We start from the raw sequence: 23,918 nt of genomic DNA on the forward strand, positions 1-23,918 counted from the left end.
CAGAAGAACCGGAGAGCAAGAGAAGAGGTGAAGGTTAGGATGTCACGTGGTGTGCCCTGAGGACAGGGCGTGACATGGTGGGAAGGCTGTGAGTCTATTGAGGGCCAGAAGAGGGGTCAGGGGACAGTGTGCAGTCACAGGACGCCCTGTTTTCCAACCAGGAAGGGCTTCTGCTTTCTTGTGGAGCCACAAGAGCTTTCGACATAAATATCCAACTGTGTCCTGCAAGCGTGATAAAAATAACAATATGAACATAATAGAAATTGTAAAAAATAATAGTATCTACCGACTGAGCCTTAATGCTGGGCCAGGCCAGGCCCTGTGCTAAGTGTTTCTTGTTTAATCCTCATGATTTGTGAATAATGAATGGAAGGAAGTAGAGAGAAGGGAAGGGGGTGTAAACACAGCCTGCCCCAGAGATACTGTGGCTATAACTCAGAGTTCAAGAGTTTCTGGAAGCAAGACGGCCAAGCACGAACAATCCACTCCATGCAGGACTGAAGGAGGAGGGGTCAAGGCCAGTGGCCGCACCACGGGAGATAGGGAATCCCAAAGGAGGACGAGGTAGGGGGCACACTAGCCTGTGCATAGACCCTGTGTTTGTTTTTCAACAGGATTGATTTGAGGATGGAGGCAAAGGACACAGAAGGGGGCAGGTGAGTCAACGGGGGCCAAGCGTGAAGCTGGCAGACCAGCAGGTTAGAGGAAGAGGCCCTGCTTCTGGGCAAGAAATAAGTCAGCCAATGACCAACAGAATACACAACAAAGATGTCTGAACTTCCCATGAGAAAGTAAGACCACGGCTTTCAACTCTCCTAGTCGTGTCAGGAGAAGGTGTGCATTTGACGGTGAGACCCAGTACAAGCACCTGTTATCACTCCCTCAACACTGGTTTGCAGTTCGTATTTAGCTGGTCCTGCTTTCTCCTCTTCCCTCTATTTTACTTTACTTTCTAGAACTTCCAGCTGCAACACCCTAAAACTTTCACAGTCTTCACTGGGTCATGGCCTGCAGCCTGGCAAGTACGCCCACCAGTGGCAGGTCCCTTTGGAGGGATAGTGCCAGGCCAAGGAGCAGAGTGCAGAGAGGGGCAAACAAACAGCTTTGGAAGAATTATCATAGTTCCACTAGGAACTTCCAGGAGGTGTCACCCACCCCAAGCAAACACCCAGAGAGAGAGAGCCTGCCCCCAACATCATGTGACAACCACAGCCTTCGAAAGCACTCCTCAAACCATGTAGAAAAACAAGAGTCCCAGAGAGTGATGAGGAGGGAGATATGGAAGGATGGAGAGAGGAGATATGGGAAAACAGAGAGGGGAGGAGCTATGAGAGGACGGAGAGGGGAGCTATGGGAGGACGGAGAGGGGAGCTATGGGAGGATGGAGAGGGGAGCGTCTGTCCAAGGAAAGAGGCATGGATGGTCCTCTGTCAGTGTTGGGAGAAGGATCTAGAGGGCTCTGCCAGCATGAGGAGAGGGTGCAGGGTGGAGGAGGAAACCAAAGACAGAGACAATTGGGAGGAGGAGACTGTCCGGGGGTGAGGGAGAGGAGTTACTTCTAGCTCGATAAAACCCAGGGAGAAATAAAAAATGGAGACAGTTGGCATTTTATTTCACAAGGGATACTGCTAGTTGGTCAGTCAGCAGAGCGTGAACACAGTCGGGGCTATAATATGAGGTGGGGGATGTGCAGCACATCTGAGGACATGGCTAGGAGGACCACAGAGTGACACCAGTGAGCAGCACCAGAGTGGGCATCCTTCAACCTCCACTAAGGAGGGTCCTGGTGAGCGGCAGCACGAGGAGGGCTGGCAGCAGAGAGAGGTCCTCTCAACATGGTGGTGTGAAGTGGAAGACCAGGGGTCAGCAGGGCTCTCCTCGAGCAGGCCTTCCCTGAGGCCCAGCACATGAGCCCCGTGTAGAGGCCAGGCCACCAGGTGCCCGGGTAGGGCTGACTCGCCGTTCACAGCCCCTGGAACACACTGAAGCATCACTGTGAGGCACGGAGACTTGTTTGTAAGTCACGTCGGAACCTACACACCCAACACTTCCAAACACAGAGCCCCAGCCTCTTTGGAAAATGTTTTCAAAGACAGTTTACAAACCACGCAAGAAACCAGTGCGGCTGGCACACGTTCACAGCTATCTCCAGATGGGAAGCAGTGTGACTAGCAGCCTGCGGAGCTGGGGTGCACACCTTGGGCCCCACCTGGCACCAGAGAGCTTGACGCCACTGCCCACAGACTTGCCACCCACGAGCAGAGGCCCCGTGCCTGGGAGATGCAGAGACACCCATGTCAGTGAAGAAAGAGCCCAGAGAAGGCTCATAAGTGTTCTGAGCAAGAAGACACATCTTTCCAGGGCAAACTCTGAAAACTAAAGTATGTTACATGAATACATTGCATACTCAGGTATGTTTGTTTAAAATTCCAGTGCAGGGGTGCCTGTGGGGCTCAGGCGATAAAGCACCTACCTCCAGCTCAGGGCAAGATCCCGGGGTCCTGGGGTCGAGTCCCACACTGGGCTGGGGGCTGGGGAGAGGCCCCTGCTCAAGGGGGAGCCTGATTTTCCCTCTGCCCCTCCCCCCATGCTCACTCTCAAATAAATGAAATCATTTTTTAAAAAGCCAATTAATTAAACATCCAGGGTGCCCACTCTGCTGTAATACGCACTTTGCAAGATGCCAGATCTCAACAGAATGTGAATTCACCTTGGACCCCCGCAGCAGCAGAGTAAATGCCATCACTGTTACTGGTCACCGCTAGAACATCAGGTTCATCAAAAAAGGAACCCCCTGAAGCAGCATTAGGAGATTTAAACTTGATGTCCACCCTGTGTGCTCGTGACCTGCACCAGCCCTTTATACCTGATGGGAATTTGCTAAATATTTGGAAATAAATGGATAAAGTAGAGGGAGTCAGGTGTGTATTCAGCACTCAGTGCTCCCATTGGCGGAGACCAGAGTGTGAAGGAGGATCCAATTCCTACTCCTGTTGATGAACGTACATTCCCACAGAGGAAGACGCAATAATCATAAACTCACAGATAAGAAAATATTGGTCTGTGGTAAGTGCTGAAAAGAAAGCAAACTGGTAGTGGGTAAAGAAAGATGGGCAGTGGCAGACAGGTGAGGATGTGGACAGGTGAGCACAGTGGACAGGTGAGTATGGTGGACAGGTGAGAGTGTAGACAGGTGAGCACAGTGGACAGGTGAGTGGGTGCACAGGTAAGGGTGTGGACAGGTAAGTGTAGTGGACAGGTGAGAGTGTGGATAGGTGAGCACGGTGGAAGAGTGAGTGTGGTGGACAGGTGAGCACAGTAGACAGACAAGGGCGGTGGACAGGTGAGCACAGTGGATAGGCGAAGCACAGTGGACAGGACCCATTAAGAAGACAGCAGGAACGGCTGGAGTGTGAGGGGCAGGGAGCAAGCAGGGCAGGGGCTTCAAGGCAGAAGCAAGCCAGGCTAACCACCCTGGAACCATAAGGCGGTGAGGGGTGGGCATAGAGCATGGGAAGGGGCCAACATTTCAGGCTGGAGACGCGAGGCCCGAGGCAACACCCTGGGACCCAGGCAGGGCGGTCATCAGGGTTGAAGAGGGGACGTGCCGGGATGGGGCACAAGGCCGTCCCCAGAGAGAAGACAGGCCCCTTGCCCCGCTGGCTGCACTGTGACACGAACCTGACCGCCAGGCTCTGGGAAGGCGCCGTAGGTGACCGCAGGCCTCCGGGAGGTGGACGATGGGTCGGGCCGGGTGGTCGGTGCAGGAAGGCCCTGGAACTGCCCATGCAGTGCAGCCTCCTTCCTGATGCAGCCTTCATCCCGGCAGGGCCTCCTTCCTGGTGCGGCCTCTGTCCCTGCACAACCTCCTTCCCTGTGCAGCCTCCTTCCCCGCACAGCCATCAAAGCTTCCCCAGCTGTGATCTCTCATAAATCTTTCCAACGCCAGGTCGATTCTCAACCTCCCCCCGACTGTGCCCCCGCAGCCCCAGCTTTAGCAATATTTCCCCTCAGATGTGTTGACAAACTTTATGTTTTCATTAAAATCTCTCACCTCCCCTGCTACAGCCTCGGAAGGATGGATCATCCCAGCACACTTGGCCTGAATGATCTCATGTCCTGAAATCCTTGCTCCCTCTGGCTTTGCTCCACCCGGAAAGGAAGCCCTGTCTGCCTCTGTCTGTCATGCCTCAGCCTAGGAGGGACTCAGGTAAACGTCTGCCCACCCTCGGCACTCCTGGTGACACGTCACTGCCTGACTCCCTCCCCCAGCTAACTAAGGAAATATATGTGGACACTTTTCGAGCGTCCAGGGAATGATCCATATGGCTCCCATGATCCTACAAAAGCACAGTGACCTGAGAAAGGAGAGGCCCGCGGGGCTCCAGCTTCTGACCCACCCCTTTCCTGTCATGGTCTAGACATGAGACGTGGTCTCACAGGGACCCTGTGTTCTCCTCCTGCCAAGCCGGTTGCTTGTTTTGGCTGCTGTTTGTTTTCAGATCTTCATTGATTCTGATTGGACCCAAACTACATCCTAAGGCCTGGGGGCCCCGGTGACCCCCAAGCCCACGGAGATGCAGGGCTGCCCACTGAGCCTCCATGGCCTTCCCCAGCCCTGTCGTTGCCTCACCCCAGCTAACTGCACACACATCTCCCCAGCTGCAATTGGAGCCAAACCCCCCACCTGCTTGGCTCAAGGTCCTATGCAGCCCAGATGTCCACACAACGGTTACTCAGGAGATGGGTTCAGCCCCATGGGTCAGAAGTGGAGTAGACACCAGGGTTCAACTCCCTACAGGAAACAAGACCTGCTGGCCCCGGAGGTGGGGCCGGAATGTTCCGCCATGCAGCACGGGCTGCTACAATAGAAGCCCAGCCTCCAAGGAGAGCTGAGCGCCAGCAAAGTTCTGGGCTTTCACACACCAGAGTCAGAGCACAAAAAGTGTCTCCTCCTCAGAATTAAAGCAAGAGGAAAACACGGTTCAGTGTCTACACCAGCGCAGCTCAACGGGCTCTCCTGCCCGGTCTGTGTGAAAGCTCTCCACAGCGTGGCCTCCCATATGATCTGTGTCCAGCCTCAGCCCTGTAATGAGAGAGCAAAGAACACGGAAAGCCATTGCTGCTGCTTCGTGAGAGGAAAAGCCCCATGGAGAGCTGGTTCCTCATGTGTCCAGGTCATGCTGTAGCCCAGGCCAGGCCACAGCCATACTCGCCACAGAGGCCTTGGGGTCTCAGCTGGGGAACCCAGGAGGCCAGGTCCCTGCACAGAGAGAGCAAGCTTACTTAAGTCTAGGTCTGAGTACTTCTGAGTACTGAGTACCTCCTAAGTAGCAGATTCAGCCGAGGACCAAGTACTGCTGAGTCCTAAGCACCTCCTATGTAGCACTCTGTACTCAGCACGAAGCAGTCCTGAGTCATAAGTACCTCCTGAGCAGCCGCTGTTGCATAGTACTAAGCACCTCCTATGCAGCACTCTGTACTTGGCATGAAGCAGTACTGAGTCATGAGTACCTCCTACACAGCACTCTGTACTTGGCATGAGGCAGTACTGAGTCTTAAGTACCTCCTGAGCAGCTGTCTCTCCTTAGGACTGAGTACTGAGTACCTCCTAAGCTTGGTTAAATGGGACTGAACCCCGTCCATCTGACAGGGACTCAGGATCAGCTGGGTTTTACTGATCAAGACGTCAGAGGCCTTGTCCTCATCACGCTGGCAGACAGCAGGTGTCAGAGCACATGTGCGTGGATCCCCTGAGACAGAACATGTCCACTCTTGGGAACAGGCCTGACCCACCAGGTGTGTGCACTGGGCTTAGTGAGCCTCCTGCCTGGACTGAGAGAAGACGTGCATGGAACTCGCATGTCCACACTCAGGGCGTAGGAGTCCCGCAGACCATTGACTGCTCCCTGCTCTAGGAAGTGCTGCGCAGTGGCTACAGACAACTGGCCGCCCAGAACACGAAGCAGCGGGATGGCATCATGCGCAGTCCATTCTCCAGGCGCAGGCCCCCCTGTCACCCACTGGGCGCCGGAGCCACCCACTCCATGGGCACCACCTGGACCTGGCCATCTCTGTTAGACTGAAAAGGCTTCCCTGGAAAGTGGTTCCCCATTACATGACTTCCAGGTACGTCAGGGCACCATGCGGGACTGTGAGACGCCTTCTCCACCTGCTGCAATGAATGCCACGTGATGTCATCGTCCAGTAATGACGCAAGATGGTGCGGTATTAAAACTCATTGAGTATTCCGGCCAAGGTTGCATTTGCAGGCAATCGATGTATTTATTAGACTTACTTAAAATACACGTTTTCTAAGCCTCTGGGTCTGTGCAGCAAAACACAAACGCTTCACGTGAGCTGAATTCAGATCTTCTAGGAAGGGACAAGGCAGTGTTGGTGCATAAACGCTATCGTGAAGCTGGGGTGAGTCTGCTGGTGCCTGAGAGGTGCGTTGAGTGGTGCCCCAGACCCACACGAGAGAGGACAGCAGGTAGCAGGAGTTGGGAGGTGGGCCTTTCAGAGGGGACCAGGTATGGTTGAGGCTGTGATGGCAGAGCCAGTGTGACGGCAGAGGCGCCCTGACAAGAAGAGTAAGGAAGGGGGAGCCTTTCGTCCCCCATGAGTGCTGTGGCAGGAGGGGGCTGTCTGCAGACGGAAAGAGGCCCTCCCCGCTCATCTTGGCCGCGGGACCCATACCTGTGCTCACAACCTCCCGACAGTGAGACAGGTTGGTGGTATCTCATCAGAGACCCCAAGACAACTGAGACACAGGCTTAGACCTGGAGCTAAGATGCTGCCATTACCACATGGCATGACCGTAGGCAGGTGTTTCACCCTTCGCACCTGAGTCTCATCTGTAAATGCGGAAGTTGGCGAGGACCATTCCCAACTCTGACCCGTGTGTCCTCCTGAGGAAAACGCCATCTCCTTTGAGGGGTGCACATGACCCTCAAGCAGGGGTCACTGCATTTCAGAAGCTGAATCTGGGGATCCCTGGGTGGCGCAGCGGTTTGGCGCCTGCCTTTGGCCTAGGGCGCGATCCTGGAGACCCGGGATCGAGTCCCACGTCGGGCTCCCGGTGCATGGAGCCTGCTTCTCCCTCTGCCTATGTATCTGCCTCTCTCTCTCTCTCTCTCTCTCTCTGTGACTATCATAAATAAATAAAATTTAAAAAAAAAAAAAGAAGAAGCTGAATCTGAAGCCTGAGCACTTTCCAGCTCGCCCCACGTCATCTTGTCCAGCAGACTCCCCAAAGTCAGATGACTCACGTCCTCAAGCATTCGCCTTTTTCCTTTGACTATGTTAAAGGACTTACATGCAGAGGGCAGTGATGGTCCGTGGTTGTATTAGTCGTTCAGCCCCACTGAGCTGGCAGGCGAGGCACCACGTGTGCTGATGGATCATAATAAAGTGACGTCAACAGCACGGCTCCAATGACAATGGGGAGCATTTTCAAGAAGCAAGCAGAGGGACCAGGCCTGGAGCCAGGCCTGAGCCAGGAAGCACCTGCGGCATGGAGGGAGTGGTCAGGGAGCCGTTCCTGGTGTGGGGTGATCGCAGGAGGGTAGGGACCTGCACGCTGACCACTGCAGCCCCTGGCACGCCACTGCTGCTGCTCGGTGGCTGGAGCACCTGCCAGCAAGTACCCGCAAAGAGAAACGCTCTCAGGGGCCGAGACATGGATGGCCTCCGAGGCAAACGTGGACTTTGTCTGGGGCTGAGGTGGGAAGAAGCCGTGTAGGCACCACTCTGGAGGGCGGTGCCCATGACCTGTAGAGTTTCCTTCAAGGGAGGGCTGCGTGGCACAAAGGGGCAGACACTGGCAGCCTCCCCAGGAAATGCAAAGGAAGCTCCAAGGGGACGGCAGGAGAGTGGGCCCATCACACAGGACATGCGCATCGCACCTGCGCCATCCCACAGTTCCGACACGCCTTTCGGGGCACCCACTGCACAGGACGAACATGAGCTGCCTAGATGGGCACCCTGGGACCCTCGCCTAGGAAGCAACATGCCCAAAGGCTCACGGCTCGGAACGGCAGTGCAACAACATGCCCCGGGGTGGGCGCACGAGATGCCCACCCAGAGACGAGCACCAGGGGAAAGGGAGAAAAACTATAGTATCATCACAACTACTACCAGCAGAGGAAACTATGAACTTACTTCGTAAAATGACAACACATTGTTCCCAAGGATACAGGATGAGGGATCATCGCAAGGGGAGAAAAGGAACAATGCCCTGACATGCTTCTAAGGTAAAATCTTGAATCCAGAGCCCAAGTCAAGAGCCTGTAGAGGCTAAGAGGCACAGGGCGTTGTGGGGTGGGACCTGCACCTCCTCCCGACTCAGGCACCTGGTCTGTGAGGTCAGCCTGGCTTGGTGCCGCATCTGCCAGCATCTACACCCACCTCCTGCATCTTGGGGCTCAAGCACATCCTGCTAAAAGCAAAGGTGGAATATTGATTCCCTTTCTGGCTCTCACCAAGACGGGGCCAGGGCCACCAGCTCCCGACAGCGGGAAGCCAACACGTGTGTGCCTCGGAGCTACGGTCATCAGGCAGCAGTGAGGCTCAGGCCGGGGAGGGCCACCTCCTTTGTCCAGAGGAGCACAGGCTCAGTGGGCCAGGCCTCTGCCTTCTCCAGAGAACCCATGAGTTATTTCTGTTTGAACGATTTAATATGTTTGCAATGAACTCAAAATTCCTAAAACACTACGTAAGATCAAATAAAACAAAACAAAAACATATGCATGCACATGCATGCACACAAATGCACCCTTGTGCACATATACATAGGTGCCCTTGCATGCATGCTTGCACACATACACACATGCACACATATATACATGTGCCCTTGCACACAGACACACACACATGCACACATACACCCACATGGCCTTACACACACACGTACACATATATGCATGTGCCCTTGCGCACACACACATGCACGCATATACACATATATCATTGTATGCATGCTTGCACACATACACACATGCATGCATGTATGTGTATGTCCCTTGCACATATGCTTGCACACACACGTGCACACCACCACCTGTGATTTGGGTCGGCCTGCAAGCCTCTGGTTTGTAACTTGTGCACAACTGAAAACCTGAAGAGGGTTCTCTTGGGCCAGCTGGGCTGTGGTTTAGGAGCAGAACTACCAGAGTCCTCGGGGCTGGGAAGGGCCCAGCACAGCCTGTTGCAAGCCCTCTGTGACGTCCCCACCAGGCGGCTGGTCAGCGGTGACCAACATGCATTCGTTAGCAGTCGCTCATTAGTGAGTTGTAAACAATTCTACCCTAATTTGACAAGACACGCCAAGAGCCTCCCATGCAGTGTGGGGTAAACAGGAAACACACACACATGCACACATTCTCTAAACTTAATGTTGAGAAGTGTAGTGAATATTATTTATAAAAGTAAAAAAATTGTTTCTATGCCTGACAGTAAATAAAATATTACATGAACTATCATACGTCAACTCAAAATGTCTCACAATCATTAAAATATTCATGAAAATGCTATAATAACACGGAACATGCTCACCCCGTCAGGTGAGTTAAACAGATAGTGTCCAAGGCAGCTGTGGCGGGCCCCAGCTCTGCATCAAGGTGCAGACAAGGTGAGGTGCCAGGAGCCTTTACCTTTGGGAGAAGTCCATGCAGACATTCTCTAGTTTCCACTTATCTGTAGTTTCCAGTGATCATGGATTATTTTCCTTTATTTTCATATGTTGAAGGCATAATGCATGTGTATTGAACAAAACTAAAACCAAAGCAATGCAGAAGTTCTATAAAACAGAGAGGGCTATGTTCTGCTCTTTCCTGCATGCACACAGCACACATGCATGCACAGTATATATACACACGCATGCATGGTATACATACACACAGAGCACATGCACACGACATAGACACAGCAACATGCATGGCACATCCCACACATATGCATTGCACACACCACACGCATGCATAGCATGCACACACACATAGCACACATGCGCACACAAACACTCATGCATCTGCAAAGAAAGAGAAAACAAAAGATTCTCATAGAAAAAAAATCTTTATTTTTTTAAGATTTTTAAAAAATATTTTAATTTATTTCTTCATGAGAGAGAGAGAGAGAGAGAGGCAGAGACACAGGCAGAGGGAGAAGCAGGCTCCACGCAGGGAGCCCAACGCAGGACCCAATCCCGGGATACCAGGATCACGCCCTGGGCAAAAGGCAGGCACTCAAACTGCTGAGCCACCCAGGCTGCCCAAAAAAAGAAGTTTCAGGGCACCTGGGGGGCTCCGTCAGTGAAGCGTCTGCCTTGGGCTCAGGTCATGATCCTGGGGTCCCAGGTTCAGGCTCACTACCTAGTGGGGAGTCTGCTTCTCTCTGCTCCTCCCCCTGCTCTTGCTCACTTGCTCTCTCTCTCTCAGATACATAAACAAAATCTTTAAAAAGAAATAAATTAAAAATAAGAGAGAAGCTTATCTTTATGACTCTAACTGAATTCTTACAGTTTTCACTCTCTTGTTTCTTTCTGGATATGACACAAAACACATTTAATTTTTGAGCTGTACTCTTGGTATTTTCTTACAACTTGACACCACTATTTTGTATCATTTTTCAGCCACTTATAAATTTGCCTTGTGAACTGTGTGGTTTAGGAAAGACAATTTCTGTGAAATGCTATCTGGTAGGGGAAAAATTAACAATTCACTTGTTAATAAAATGCTTGTGGGAAATTTTCCTGAAAGAAGACGAAATATTGACAGTGATGTGACTACTTTGTGACTGGATTATAACAGGTACAGAGATTAAAGCAGCGCTGAAATCTTGGTGGAAATCGAGTTCGACTACAGTAGAGGCATGAGGGCAGAGCAGCGGTAACGAGGCCCGGGTGGTGTGGCATCATTTCGTGGACACCCGGGACCTCGAGGCACGGCAGGGACACAGACCCGGGGCAGAAGGAAATCCCGCACGTGGGGAGGGAGGACCCCAGTCACTGTCACTGGGACCTCACAGTCACCAGCAGTGAACTGGGAAATAACCGCCTTTCTCTTCACGTGGACATTATTGCTGTCACTGTGTGTAGACACTGACAGACTCAGAACATGGCCTGTGAGTGTAGGAGCACGGGACTCCTGGGCTCTGGCACCTCCGCCCACACATGACGAATACCCAGGAGGAGGTGAGGAGACCTGCCCCCATGGTGAGGATGGCAGCTTCCCCGCCTGCAAACACTCATCCTCAACCAAGCAGTCTGGCCTCCTCTCACTTCCCATCATGCTCTTATTTCACAAAACATAAAAGACTGATGGAGAGTGAGGCTTGCTGTATTGTTTGGCTGAGCAGCGGCTTCCCTATTGCCATGGCAGCCCAGCATCCCTGGGCCCAGCATGCCTGGCCTCAGCATCCCTGGGCTCAGCATCCTCGGGCCCAGCATCCCCGGCTCTCAATATCCCTGGGCCAAGGATCCCCGGGCCCAGCGTCCCTGGGGTCAGTATCCCCGGGCTCAGTATCCTCGGACTCAGCATCCCTGACTCTTAGCATCCCTGGGCCCAGCATGCCCAGGCCCAGCATCCCCAGGCTCAGTATCCCTGCACTCAGCATCCCAAGGCCCAACATCTCCAGGCTCAATATCCCCAGGCTCAGCATCCCTGGCTTCAGCATCCCCGGGCTCAGCATCCCCAGGCCCAGCATCCCCAACCTCAGCATCCGTGGGCCCAGCATCCCCGGGCCCAGCATCCCCGGGCTCAGCATCCCCAGCCCAGCATCCCCGGCTCTCAGCATCCATGGGCTCAACATCCCCAGGCTCAGCATCCCTGGCTCTCAACATCCCTGGGCCAAGGATTCCCAGGCCCAGCATCCCTGGGCTCAGCATCCTCGGGCTCAGCATCCCCAGTTCTCAGCATCCCCAGGCCCAGTATCCCCGGGCCCAGCATCCCCAGGCTCAGCAACCCCAGCCTCAGCATCCCCAGCCCAGCATCCCCAGCTCTCAGCATCCGTGGGCTCAACATCCCCGAGCCCAGCATCCCTGGGCTCAGCATCCTCGGGCTCAGCATCCCCAGCTCTCCCTGCCACTCCCACCTCACCTCTGCCTGCCTGATCCCAGCCAGCGACAACCCACACCCCCCAGCAACTCATGGACTTGACAGCAAGTCCCCCGCCAGCCTGTCTCCAGGAGACGGCCAGCGGCAGGCCAGCCCCATGACTGCCCAGCACCCACCAGATGGAAGGCTCCCTGACCAGAGCCACGTGCCCCAATTCGCTTCTCTCTGTTCCAGGCCAACCTGCGCTGTTGGGGTTTCTTGATGATGTGAAAGATAGAGGTGCTGGAGAAGCAAACCGCTTTTCAAATGGACACCGATTATTTAGGGAAATCTGGTCGTTCCTCCCTAAACCTGAGGTTGGCTACTTGAGAGGCAATTCGATCCAAAATCCCCTATCCACCCTCCGGAACCTAAGAACCAGATGCGGTATGCAGAAGGCACCATTTCCTTAATAGGACTTACCTGTTCAAAAAAAAACAAACAAGAATTATTTTTTTCCTAAGTTTTTTTTTTTAAGATTTTATTTATTTATTCATGAGAGACACAGAGAGCGGCAGAGACACAGGCAGAGGGAGAAGCAGGCTCCATGTGGGAAGCTCAATGTGGGACTCGATCTCAGGACCTAGGATCACAACCTGAACTGAAGGCAGATGCTCAACTGCTGAGCCCCCCCGCCTCCCCCCCACTGCCAAGTGCTTTAAATACATACTAAGCACTAATCTTGGGACAATTTAAAATAAACATATGACTCTTTGCTTCCAATACTCTAACCAGATGTTGCAGATCTCTTCTGGCCAAGTTCACGTTCTGATCCCCTAAACCCAGCCTCGTGTACCAACGCTGTTCGGAACCCGAGGCAGGTGCTTGACCATGAAGCTGGCGACTCAGCCAGTCTGTGACCATCCCCACAAGGAGACCACAGAACCTTCTTTAGGTTGGATTTCTGGGAACAGAGAGAACACTGTCCTCTTCCTTCTCTGAGCAGGCCCTGGAGCTATCATGTGTGCTGCGTTCACAAGGAACCCCATACAAAGCTTAACATCACATGGGACTGTTCCCCTTGGTCTGTGGGGCACCTGGTGGACCCCAACCCAGCTCAACCAGGACACTGGCCCTGCCTCCCCTGCTCCCCTGCCTCCTACTCCGGTGGCCGCGCGTCTGCCTGATGTTGGAGGGAAACTGCCGTGCGTCCAGATAGGCAGACAGGATCTGCCTGTAAAACGCTCCCAAAAAGGGCACCTGGGGGCTCAGTAGGTTAAGTGGCTGACTCTTGGGTTTCAGCTCAGGTTATGATCCCAGGGTCATGACATCGAGTCTTGCGTTGGGCACCTCACTCCACACAGAGTTTGCTGGAGATTCTCTCTCTCTGCCCCTCGCTATGCTCTCTCTCCAAAATTAAAAAAAAAAAAAAAAAAAAAAAGCCTCCAGGAAAGAAGAAGAGATTGAGAACAATGGTTCAAAAAAGGGCAAACTAAGGCCCCTAAAGCAACAGCGCAGAGGCCACAAGACCACAGCCATACATGCTCCCCCAAACCTGACGGCCTCACCTCTCCTACAGAGGCAGCTCAGGACATGACAGCCCCACTTGCCCAGGGCCCCACACTCAGGAAGGAGTGGGTGACCCCAAACCGCGCAGGATAGGGAGGGACTGCAGGGACTCAACTCCTGGAAAGCCATCCTCCTTCAGCTCCTCCATCACTCAGACCCATTTCCTGGACACATCTGCTGATGCAAGGACGACGACAGGCCCTGAGCTGCAGGGGAACGTCTACAGAGAGGCTGCTGGGACAGAGCCCGCCGTGATACACATGCAAACACACTCGGACATGCCTGCACAGATGCACACATGCCACAGACGGGAGTGTACGCTTTGTCCACGGAGCTGGCCCAAGGTGAGGATTTCCCTATGAAAAGACCAGCAGCAGTGGGGCTCCCTGGAGCGTACATGGAGGGCCACTGGGGCATGACTGACCCTCCCCACAGCTGCACGTGTGGGTCCTGGCTAGTGCCCAGGGCTTGAAGAAGGGACTACACCTGGGGCAGACCCAGGGGAGCCCCTGCTGTGGGAACACAGGCAACGGGTGGATTCTCCCCTTTCTGAAGCCTCAGATGAGCTGACAATGCAAACCCCACCGCCCCAAGGGTCAGAGGTGGTGCTGGGTCCTCACCCCCGTCTGCCCCCTCCCTTGCCCCCTGCCCGGGCTGTGCCCCAGGGGGCGGGCTCCAGTGACCCTGGGCAGATGGTATCTCAGGAAGCCTGCTTAGTGCACCAAGGCAGGCCTCTTACCAGTCGAGTCTCAGTCACCGGCCTCGTGACCCCAGTGGCACATCCACTCAGACCCAACCTGTTAGAACCTGTTAGAACCTGTTAAACATCCACTCAGACCCAACCTGTTAGAACCACCAGCTCATTCTCCACATGCGTATTTGGGGGCATAGTGATCACGGTTCCACACGTGTCTGTGCTGTTTGCTCTCAGCCATGGGCCATCCTGGTCCCCTGGAGAGTTCCTGATCAGAGTCTCCACAAGAAGACAACCTTGTGGACGCCTCCACGTCATCATGCACGTAGGATGCTTGTCATTTACCCCCAGGTGACCAAGCTTCCCCCCAACTAAGTACCTGCCCTCCTGGGACTCAGGGTCTAACATACACAGACCAAGGGAAAGGCTGGCGGCCTCCACTCTGTGTCCTTGCCAGCAGACAGGACAGGATGGCACCTCTGTTTCCCATCACCCTGATGAGGTGCCCTCTGAGCAAGGCCACCGGTTACGGTTGTCACCAATGCTTAATGTCACAGAGTAAGCCAGAAACCATGCAAGGGGCTCACCGGGGCCACATGGCAGGACGGTATGTCCAATGGCAGAGCAGCTCACAACCTAAGACTTTTAGAATCCTTCCTATGGCACAGCTTCGTGTTCAAGGGAGACCTAGAGGGCACGATGATGGGCATCTCCATGGAGGCCGGGAGCAGCCCCACAGCAACAAGAGGAGAACAAAGCCCGGAAACAACAGCAGGCGCCTCACAAGCCGGCAGCAGCGATCCTCTCAGGTGAGGAAACAGCATCCAGAGCTCTGCCAAGCTGGGCCCCAAGCGACCGAACCGCCACCAGGGAGACTGTTGATGGCAGGAGCAGCTCCACGTGGGAGGCATGTCATGGGGGGCGCTGGACTCCCGTTCTCCCGGGACCCAGGCTTCATGCTTGCGAATATGCGCAGAGGGATGCCCACCACCATCTGCCAGCCCAGCTTGCGATATGATGCGCTGATGCAACAATACACCTACTGGCATCGCCGGGTCCCGACACAGGCGTCCTCTGGCCTGGCCACCCAGGTGCCCATGGCATAGGGACGCCAGCTTGTCACTCACTTCCTGCCTGTGTCAGCTCCATGGACCCTGAAAGTCTTATCCTGCAGAGCTTCGCCTCTGTCCTCAGAGTCCAGGGGCTGAAAGCGTCTGCCCGGCATGCCGGGTGTGGGCCATGCACTCTAGCCTCGGCAGGATCCAGTCCTGTTTTGTCCCCGGAGATCCTGCCCAAACATGATCTGGGAAGGCCCTTTGCAGCAGGTCGGCAGGCTCCCAGGACACCAGACCCAGCCACCCCCCACCCCCAGCTCACTAGGCAGCCTGGGTCTACGGTCTCCTCCCTTCCCTGCCCACTCCAGCGCTGCCCCCGCCACCCATCATTGTTGTCTCCGGGCCCTTGGTAACCTGGAGGAAGGCATCCCCTGAATTTCGCTCCATCACAGCCCCTCCCACCTGGGGTCTCCGACTAGCCTGAGATCTCCAGGGTGACACTGACTAACCTGGGGTTTCTGGGGAACGTCGACTAGCCTGCTGCCTCCCCAGCCCCTGCCCAGCCTCTGCCCAGCCCCTGCCCAGCCCACGCAGCCCTCCCGGGAGCTGAGGCTGCCCAAGGACCCACTCCCACCACTGATGTCCTGCCCAAACACAGGTCGGCTCCAGCCAAGAGCGAGTTTGTCAAAGGGGACTCTCCGGCTCCACATGTACACAAAGTAGACCCTATGTGTCCTTCCTGCTCAGCGTGTCCCAGAGATCCATGAGCAGGAGCGCAGGCCCTGCCCTTCCCTTAGGAATGCCTGGATGAGGCCCCAAATGGAATCTGCACCCTGACACTGTCTACACCACAGGCAGTTCTAAATTCCAGTAGCTTATGGGTGGGAAATGGTGCAAGTCAGAATACAGACAGAAACAGGAACGGGCAAACAAAGGGCCGGGGGCTCATGGAATGAGAAAGACAGGGTCTGCACATGCAGGGGCGGTCCACCCCATGCCTCGGGCACCCGGGCAGCTACTCGCAGCAGGATGGGCTGCAGGGTGAGGGGTGCTCCCTCAGGACTGAAGCGTCCAAACTGTTGGGAGGGATCTGAGATAACCCCCCTCCCCTCGCCCCCCGAAGGGAGCACAAAGGTGAGACCCTCGGACAGTGAGCTGGGGCATCCAGGCAGAAAGAGAACACAGGCCAAGGGAGGGAGCCTCGCATGGGGCCTCATATGGGTGGGAGGAAAGGGGATCCATCCAGAGCGGCTGAGGGGACCCAGATGGCAGGGCAGAAGGCAAGGGGACAGAGGGAAAGAAGAACACAATGAAGGCTGGGGCTGTGCTCTGGATTGCGGCCCCTAGGGATCTGCAATCATGGATGGACGCCACGCCCACCGCCAGCTCTTGGCCACATGGCAATGCTGGGAGGTCCCCACCAGGATATCCTGGTTACCAGCAGGTAGCACAGGTGGACTCCTGGTGGAGGCATACGAGGTCAGGTGCCAGGGAGACTCACACTGAACAGGGAAGAGCCTCCTCTGGGAGTTGCCGGCTCAGCCTCACCAGTGGCGGGTGGACTATCTGGACCTCCCTCCCCCCAGCACCGGGCAGAACCCCAAGTCTTCCTTTTGTTGATCTGTTATGTAAACGCTCGTATCTCATGGTTGTTTGGTCTGTTTCTCTTCCGTTATGAGTGAGGCTGAATGTCTTATGTATGTACAGGTGACTCAGGTCCTGTTTCTGAAAACCGCCTGCTGGTGCTCGGCCACGTTCTGACTGCCTTGTCCTGCTTTTCACGTCTGTTGGTATAAGGCACCCTTGCTTGAAAGGCTGCATTGTTGCCAGTCCTCTACTCTTGCAGCTTTTTATATAAAGCCTCCTTCTGTTCAATTTTTTTTTTTAAGTTTTGTATCATCAAATGCACTGGTCTTTCCATTGATGGCTTCTCACTTCTGGGTCACAATTATAAAGCCCCCCCCAATACATCGAATGCATACTTTCTACTACAACAGTCATCCATTTAAGTTATTGGTCCAATTAAAACTCATTTTTGCTTAAAAAAAATAAGAACTCGGATACTTTCCCCCAAAACAATTACAACCCAATTTATTGAACAATTTGTCTTCTTCCTATAGATCTAAAAATCCATCCTTCTCATACTCGAATTCTATGTGTATTTGAGTCTGTTTCTGGATTCTGCTGTTTTACCAAAACACTATGAAACAAAAGTGCTTGACTTTAAAATTTCCAATATCTATCTATCACCTGGAATACTTTCAATGGCACTGAAATTACCAATTTCTTGAAGACTTGAAATAATTTACCTGTAGGACTGACAGGCCCAGTGGGCCACGGGGCAAATCCAGCAGCTGTGGTCGCTCAGGCAGCCTATGTGGTCTCCACTGAGATTTTATGACTTGTTTCTTTAAAACAAGAATTTATTTCATTCAAACTTTTTAAATGCATCTTCATGTGCTTACAAAGTACTCAGTTGCAATCATCTTCTTTAATACTATTACGCTATTCTATTTTAATAACGTTTTGCACCTAATTTTATGTATTTGTGTCATCTCTCTCTCTTTTTTTTTTTTTTTTATTAGGCTGACAGTTTATTTGTTTTCTTGTTTTTTCCTCCTAAAGAATCCTAAAGGACTGGCTTTTATCATTATTCATTAATTCTACTGAGTCTCTATAACTAACTCATCCATTAATTTGTTTATTATTTCATTTTTTTAGAGAAAGAGAGAGAGAGCAAGGGAGATGAGTGGGGAGCGAGCAGTAGAAGGAAAGGGGATCCCAAGCAGGCTCCACACTCAGCGCAGAGCCTGATGCAGGGACTCGATCCCACAACCTTGAGATCACCTGAGATGACCTGAGTCCAACGAAATCAAGAGTCAGACACTCAACTGACTGGCGCCCTTTTATGCTTTCCTCAAGTGCATCTCATTCTTTTTCCAAGTTCTTGACTCGTACACGTCACCCACACACTACTAACCTGCGTGTCTCAGGTAATGTGGAGACAACTCTTGACGGCTAACCTGTACCATCGCTGTCTCAGCCCTTATTTCCCCATCACGGTCGGACGCCCACCTGGAGGTCAGCGGTGACCCGACCTGGCTGCTGAAAAGGACAGTAGTTTCAGGGGACAGATGTGCTTTGTCTCTGCACTTCCCTCGTTTGTCACAAAGGTGATGCCAGAACAGCACAGACATTCAGGGTCATTAGGTAACAGGAATAAGGATGAGAAGCTTGAAGAAGAGCTGATATGCTTAGGGCTATGGACCACAGGAGCATGCGTGGGGTCTTCGCTGACCTTGCCGGGCCACAGAACACCGGGGCCTTAGTGGGTCTTCGCTGACCTCGCCGGGCCTGGCCTGGTCAGCGGGCATCACCCGCAACTTCCTGCTGGGGCAGCGATGACTCTTTCTCCACTGGTAGTCCCTGACTGTGCTGAGAACATCCCTGCCCAGAAAGCAGTGTCGGCAATAAAGGCCATGGCCCTTCCTCTGAGCCCTGCTTTAGCCAAAGCCCAGCAGTTGCCAGGACAAATCTTTTATCACAGCCACCTCATTCCTTTCTACCTGGAGCTGTTCATGAGAAAGCTTTTACTCTGCAGGCAGGGCAGGGGCCCCAGGTCAGGCACCAGCTGTCCATGAGGACCGTCCTCGAGGCCCTTCTCACTCAGAATTCCCCTGTGACTCTGCTGAGCATCCATGCTCCATGTCTCATCCACTCACTGCTGGGGGCCCGTTCCCAAAACTCCACCGAAGACCTCAGTCCCTGCCCCCAGGGATGGCTTCCTCACGGTGCCCCTGACCTCAGCTCCGGGTCCCCGTCAGCCTCCCACATGCAGCCTGGTAGAGAGCCCAGAGGGGAGGCTGCCCTTGGTTGCCCTGGTCTAGGGAGGCCTCCTCCCTGCCCTGGTTCTCACAGAAGACCTTCTCTGCTTCCCATGGTCTACACCCTGATGAAACTTCCTGCATGGTGGAAATGGATCTGCTGTCCACTGGGCTTCTGCTCTGCGCCCCATGGGGACTTCCTGGTGACCACACACAGAAGACGGTCCTGCATCCTGTTGGGAGGATGAGGAGTGGCCCAAGTGGACTGTGGGTCTATCCTTCCTAGGACCGGTTTTCCTTGTTCCTATGTACTTGTCTGTTCCAGCCTGCCCGTCCTGCATCTTGTGAAACTTTGGGGAAATGCTCTGAGACGTGGTTTCACATGCCGTGTGAACCAGAAGCCCCCACCACAAGGGTTCTCCCACGATCAGGCGCCGGCAGCCCCACATGGAGCACCCTGCTGGCCTTTGCAGTCGGGAAGGAAATGGCATGGGATGCAGTAAAGGGCACGCAATAATTCCAACACGGTAAGCAGGACACGGCAGGAGTGGGGTACCCGGGAAGGCCTCCGGGAAGCAGCTCTGCGCACACTGCGCTCTGGAAGGCCCCCTCTGTGCCTGCTCCTTCCAAGGCAGAGCACTTCTACAATCACGGGCTTCAGTTGAGTGGACACAGAACTTCCAGGGGAACTCAGGGAAGTAGAGGATGGCCCACAGTGCACCAGGACAGTAGATGGCTGACACACTGAGAAGCAGATGCGGGGAACGCAGGGAGGGTGAGCAGTCTGTGACCCCGTGCCCTCCATCGCCCCCACCACGTGCTGCAGGAAGCAGTACGAAGCTCAGGACACCCCATAGGAGGCAAGAGGAAGAACCTACGTTGGCTTTGAGAATGTCGGCATCAGGCTCTTCACCAAGAGCAGAGATACCCCCGTGGGAAGTCAGAGCAGAACATTTCTGTCACCTCAGAAACTGCATAATGAGAAATGCTTCATGGCTTGGAAAGTCTGCGAGGAGGACCCCCCCAAGAGTCCCAAGAGGAGTGGCAACCCCCTTCCTGCTGATCCCACCTCCTCCCAAGCTGGGATGAGGGCGATGTACTCCCTCAACCTCCACCAAAGAGCAGCATGTGTGTGCATGCAGTTGCATGTGTACATGTGTTTGTGCATGCACGTGTCTGTTATATAGATGTACATTGTGTGAGCATGTGTGTGGCTGCACATGTGTGCATTTGTCTTCATGTGTGTATGCCTGTGCATGTGTGCTTGTTGTGCATATATTGTCTTGTGTGTACAGGGGCATATATGTGTGCATCTCTGTACACATCTGTTTGTTGCATGTTATCTGTGTGAGTGCATGTAAGCATGTGTGCATTTGTGTGTAACATGCATGTGCATTTGTGTGTTCATGCTATCTGCATGAGTATGGACTGCATGAGGGTCTTTGTGTCTGCAGGTTTGTGCATTTGTATGTGCATGGGCATGCATGTATGTGTGTTTTATGCATGTGTGTGCATGTGTTGAATGCATGTGCATTTGTGTCTGTCTGCATGGGGGTGTGTCTTTGTGTGTGAATGCACATGCATGTGCACACATGTGTAGGAGACTATAATGTGCCTAAGAGATTTGGAATGCCTACATGTCTACCAGGCAAACGCCTTTCTTCCATCTGTGGGCTCCTCCCAGGCACACATCAGGGCAGCCCCCAGAGGTCCCAAAACTCACCAAAGTGGATTCTCAATACTGCGGGCTCTGAAGCAAGGGCGCTGCCCGGAACTGCCCTCCCATTTTTGCTGCTGGCTTGGCTCAAGATTTCCTGTGGCTTCCCCTGAGATTGTCTCCTCAGCACACAGCTCAAGTGTAATAAATAATTCCATGGGGGAATAAGGTTTTATATACAAAACTTTGCTTCATAAATAATTTGTCAGTAACGTGTAGGAACATGTACTGTCATAAATCACAGATGAGGGAAGCCATGGCCCCGGCAGGATATAGCTCTTCCTGAAAACCTGAAGAAACAGTCCGCTGACCGAAGCCCAGGAGGGCTGTGAAGCTGACACGTGAGCTCTCAGGATTTCCACGCAAAGGTGACCCTGACATTCCCTCTTACGTGTTCTTACACTGAGGTTCAAATCCCCGTACTCCTAACACACTCACGCAGAAATACACACCAGCTGTCCCACTGCAGCGTTGGGAGTCGATCGCAGCGAGATAGCCCTGACCCAGGGCAGGGTCTGCGGGGATGCCCAGCCACCACCACTGGACACCCCACCCTCGTGGCACCGGCACACGGGGTCGTCATCCTGACTGTGGGAGAAGGCGGGCGTGGAAACCCACAGCCCAGACCAGCACAGAAGGTGCTCAGCGGCATGGGCAGGGAGGGGATAGAAGGCCGTGGATCCCCACCGTTGCCTCCCTGAACACAAGGGCAGCAGCCAGGAGGCGGCCGGTGGGCCCTGCAGGATGCCCTGCAGCCCTGGGCCAGCCCACACCCACAGCCCTTGCTGCATGCCCCAGAGAAGCTGCCCGCACGCAACGTGCACGCCCGCACTTCCATGAGCCGCGGACAGTGGGTTCCTCCCTGATGGCGCTGGTACTCAGTGGGCCAGCAGGGTGGCTTCGGTGGGCGGAGATGCCTCTGGGAGGGCACCGAGGACAGGGGGCTGTGACAGCAGGATGGGGACCCCGGGAAGCGGTGGCCATGGAACCAGGGGCGGCTCCTCCCTCCCCCAGGGCAACTGGAGGGAAGGCTGTCCAAATCCTACCAGCGTCCGGCAAGGACGAGAGGGTGCTGGGGGGGTGTTGAGGCACGTGAGGGACACTGAGGTACAGGGGGGACACTGAGGCACGTGGGGACACTGAAGCATGGGGGACACTGAGGCACAGGGGACATTGAGGTACAGGGGGGACACTGAGGTACAGGGGACACTGAGGCACATGGGGGGATACTGAGGCACATGGGGATACTGAGGCATGGGGGATACTGAGGCATGGGGTGGACACTGACACATGGGGGGTCACTGAGGCACAGCAGGTACATCATACCCACACCATTGACACACAAATACATGTACACACTCGTTCACATGGCTTGACGTACTCAGTCATGTGCAAACATGCCTCCACATGTACTTTCACACGAAAGCACATGTGTGCACGCACACCCACACACACACACCACCTGCCAAGGTGAGGTTAGGGCAGTGGGGCTGCGGGGGCCTCAGGGCAGTAGGCAGGCCCTGCAGCCACGGCTGGTGCTCTCTCACCCTGTGACCCCTGTGACCCCATGACCCCGGCCTGGGCATCCTCAGAGCTGCTGTCAGGAAGGACCCTGCCCACCCACAGGCAGGTGGGTGGGGCCGAGCTGCCCATGTGCAGGTCTCCTTCACCTGGGCAGCTCCAGCGCTGTCGCTGGCTGTCCCTCCACTCCAAGTGGCATCTGGGCTTTGCACCTGCGAGCTCTAGCTCTGGTTGCAGGTGGGCGAAGCTGTGGGCTGCTCAGCGCCATGTGTGGCTTGGCTCCCCCGGGCCCTGCCCTCCCAGAGGCCCAGTGGTGCCCGTGGTCAAAGCCCAGTCTCCAGAGGACCAACAGCGTTCAGACATGTGGGAACAACCGGGAAGCCTGAGGACACGCGGTGGGGACACTGGCGTGGCGCCAGCACCTCTGCCCGCATGCACTCAGTGTCCGGTGCTGGCCTTGCAGGTCATTCCCAACCCTCCTGAACCCCGTCCAGCCCTGCCATCAGCCTCCCCGCCCCGTGTCCTGGGGAGGGCCCTCCCAGCGAGGCCTCAGGCCAGAATGTCGGCCTCCCTGCCTGCGGAAGTCCCAGGTGAAGGAGACCTGCACATGGGCAGCTCGGGGCAGGCGTGCAGGGTGGTGTGCGGCACATAGGGACCTCCAGGGTCAGGCGGAGCTGTGGCGGGGGAGCAGGGCTGGGACGTCCAGGGCGGGCCTCCCAGCCTTCTGCTCATGCTCCCCTCACGGTGATGGGGCATCAAGGCACTCACGCACTGGGCACCACTTGCACACTCCAAGGTCCCCACAACCTGACGCTTCTCAGGACGTTGCAGCAGCCTCCTCAGCCTGGCCCCCGTCGCCCCATGCACCGCCCACCACAAGGGCTGCCACCACACATCCCACGGGCATCTGTGCCAGCCACAGGTGGGCCTTCTTCCCTCCCTGCTGCCCTGGCACCTGATCCTGCTGTAGCCGTGCCGTCCGTCCACCGTGGGGGCCCCAGGGCTCCCGCCATCCCCTCACACGTGCTCCTGGAGCAGGCAGCCTGAACTGCACACGTGTTGCCCACGAGGGCCCCGCCTGCAGCCTGGTCTCATGAGCAAGGGGGACAGGAATGAAGGGACGACAGGCAGGAGGAGGGCTGGGCTCCACAGGGGCCATGCACACCCCCAGACAGGCGCCACGTCAAGACTCCAAAGCCTAGCACATGTAGCCGAGAACCAGAGTGCCTGCTGTGGGGTATGGCTGCCCGGCTCCTCCCCAGGGGCTAGCTGTTAGGCCCAGAGGGGGCAGAGGTGCCCTGCCCGAGGGGGACAGCACGCAGGAAGCATCCTTCCAGAGGACATATCACGGCCTCTCGAAGGTGTCTACAGCCTGTTCACTGGAATCCCAGTTCTCTCATGTCTGTTCCTCGCTCCAGCCTCACCAAGCCCATGAGCCCCCAGGCCCTGCTCCAGCTCTAGAACCAAGACCTCAAGGAAGAAACAGGAGAGAGGCGTGTGTCCCTC

The 23,918-nt window shown here is 54.8% G+C and overlaps 1 protein-coding gene across 16 annotated transcripts in view; it reads right to left on the reverse strand.

Moving 5' to 3' along the window:
* PTPRN2 (protein tyrosine phosphatase receptor type N2) overlaps positions 1-23,918 on the reverse strand; it is a 724,029-nt gene that overhangs the window by 468,862 nt on the left and 231,249 nt on the right. The window lies entirely within an intron of this gene.

This window comes from Vulpes vulpes, chromosome 7 (assembly GCF_048418805.1).
Source record: "Vulpes vulpes isolate BD-2025 chromosome 7, VulVul3, whole genome shotgun sequence".
Taxonomy (NCBI): domain Eukaryota; kingdom Metazoa; phylum Chordata; class Mammalia; order Carnivora; family Canidae; genus Vulpes; species Vulpes vulpes.